This window comes from Dasypus novemcinctus, unplaced genomic scaffold (genome assembly GCF_030445035.2).
Source record: "Dasypus novemcinctus isolate mDasNov1 unplaced genomic scaffold, mDasNov1.1.hap2 scaffold_119, whole genome shotgun sequence".
Lineage (NCBI taxonomy): Eukaryota > Metazoa > Chordata > Mammalia > Cingulata > Dasypodidae > Dasypus > Dasypus novemcinctus.
Genome location: NW_026688148.1, coordinates 1,382,877 through 1,385,511, shown reverse-complemented (window position 1 = coordinate 1,385,511; position 2,635 = coordinate 1,382,877). Strand labels below are relative to the sequence as shown.

Here is a 2,635-nt window from a genome sequence, read left to right as displayed (position 1 = left end):
GTTCATTAAGTTGTTTTTTTGAGATGTATTCACATACACTATGATCTATCCAAAGTGTATAATCAATGGCTTTTATTATAATCATAATGTTGTACACACAGTTTTTAGCACAGTTTCTCAGCCTTTTCCATACACCATTCTCTGGATGCTGTATAATGCTCCTTTGGCCTCCTGAGCTCCAGAACAGCTGTTACAGACAGTTTCTGACTCTTCACTAGCTCTTTTGGAAGAGAAGTGAGTCCTGAATCTCCCTGCTCTGCCATCTTCCTGGAAATTCCCTTGCTAGTGTAAATATCTTTGGTATACATGGAACAAGATAACCTAGTACACATCTTCCTGACCAAGCATGGAGAAAAGTTTTATATATTTTCCCACATGGAAAATAAGCAATCCAATATGATCTAAAGTTAGGTTAAGATTAGATCCAGAAAACCATCTTGAGTGTCTCTCTATTTGTATTTTTTTACCCTTTAAGGAGGTCATATAAGCATCAGCACATTGCCATTTTACAAGAGTCCATTAGTCTGAGAAAGAAGAAAGCATTCCTATTTAAATGATGTAACAAATCATGTATATTACTCCTAATTAAGTATGTTGAGTTTCCATTTTAAATATAACCTGAATATTGACTAAATCATGTTATATAAGTTTATCATATTGGGGAAAGAGATAATGCAGGCATTACACATGCAAGTGGGATACTTGTCATTGAATGAATATCTAATTTAGTGATTTTCTTTGTTACATCAGTAAAAGTATCATTATTGGAGTCACTTTTAAGCTCTCAGTCTTTGACTATGGGAGTCCCATCTCTATTGTCTGAATCTAACCTGATTGTTTATATACAACCAATATATACAACCAGTCTTGTATATATCCAATTTTGGCCCTGTCTTATTACAGTTTTCTTGCATAAAGAAGAGTTTATAGTCACCAAATTATAAGTTGTGAAAATGTAGTTAAAGCTTCAAATAAAGTGTCCCAATGCCAAATACATTTAACTTACTGATCTGTAGCAAGGGCTGACTAATTTTTAACAGGATACCAAATCTTTTTATTAAACATTTACCTCTTTTTTTGGCCAGTGATCACTTTTGCCTGAATGGAACACTATTTTAGGTCCATCTTTTTTTTTTTAATGAAAATAAGCTTTATTACATCAAGTAATAAATACATACAAAGATGCAAACAGTTTCAGTCATTTTTTCCCAGACATTTTGATCAACTTACAGGAAACACAAAACTGAAAGCTACACAGTCTCAGTATGAAAATTTTGGGGGATCCTTGTTCAGTATGATAGATTGCTCTTCCGTATTTATAACTTGTGCACTTTTTATTTGACTTCAAAGCACTAATAGTCATGCAAATGCTTAAGCAAAAAGTTATATTAAGCAGAATCTACACTGTATTGCCAAACTGGGACTGGCTACTAAGAAAAGCATGCTGTCAGTATTTGCTAAAAACAGAATCCTTAGAGTTGTATTAGCTTATGAAAATAACAACTTAGGTAACATAAATATATTCAAGAGAAGATTAAAGTGAGATACTGGTATCTTGGAGGCAAACTATAGTTTGATGTAAGATAGGTAATTTTCCAAGTATTATTTTTTTAATCAATGCTTAAAAAAATACCCAGGTACGTCCTAACTACTTAAAACACAAATCCTAATCAACTGCAAAATCTTTTCTCAATCTTAGTCGGTAGGTTCAGAGCCTAATGAACCATGAAAACAAACTGTTAACATTTTGAAAACAATAGAGTTACGTCTGAACAGGTAGATGAACTGTAACTTCTCATCTTGTAAAAAGATGGAAAGCCTTCAAAGCTAACGAGGTGGCTAGGATCTGGCATTCTGTTCTGTTTTGGCCAAGCACTCCCGAACCAGTCCTCTAGCATGAATGATGCCTCGTTTCAATCTCTTCATGGCGCTCTTGCTCCCTGCGTAGGTGGGTCTGATCTCTTTCCCCAGCTCTTTGATGATGGCCAGCAGCTCAGCATATTTGCTTTGGGGGACCTGGCTCTTCCCAGTTTCCTGGGTGTAGCCAAGGGATGGCCGCCATAGTCACTCAGCAGCTGGTGGTACTGCGAGGATGTGGCCATGCTGGTAGAAGGACAGTGGACACTTCCAGCCGCGTTGAGGGAGGCGGCGGGCATGTGCGCATTCAAGTTCGGTTTGTAAGGCATCCCCGTGGGCGGCGGGGCGCAGGGCGTGCGGGGCCCGGCCTGCGGTGGTGGCTGTGGCGGTAGCGAGGCGGAGAGGGGGCGCTGTGCCCATGGCCCCTGCGCCCGTCCGTGCGCCCGCCGGGCTCCCGCGCACTTTTTGTTGGCGGTGGCTCCGGCCGCACCGGCAAATATCTAGGTCTGTCTTTATCATCTAGATATTGGCAAACCCAGCAATCAGTTAAATTTATAATGCTAGAAACCCTATAAATAACTGGAGTTGAGCTAAATCTAACCTTAGAGAAGTAGCAGTGATTAATAGTGATATAGCCTGTGCATAAATTCAAAATTGTTTCCCAGTGTACCTGGTCCCCAAAATAGCCAAATAAGTAATATAGGCCCTACAGTCTTTGAATGATCAGATACGATGTGAGACTAAATGTGTATTTAGGGTTGCCTCCAGATGAGATATG

General features: G+C 39.2%; 1 pseudogene; it reads right to left on the bottom strand.

The window, feature by feature from the left end:
• Positions 1-1,647: 1,647 nt before the first annotated feature.
• LOC131277504 (cyclin-dependent kinase 2-associated protein 1 pseudogene) lies at positions 1,648-2,186 on the bottom strand (annotated as a pseudogene).
• Between the last annotated feature and the right edge of the window lie 449 nt (positions 2,187-2,635).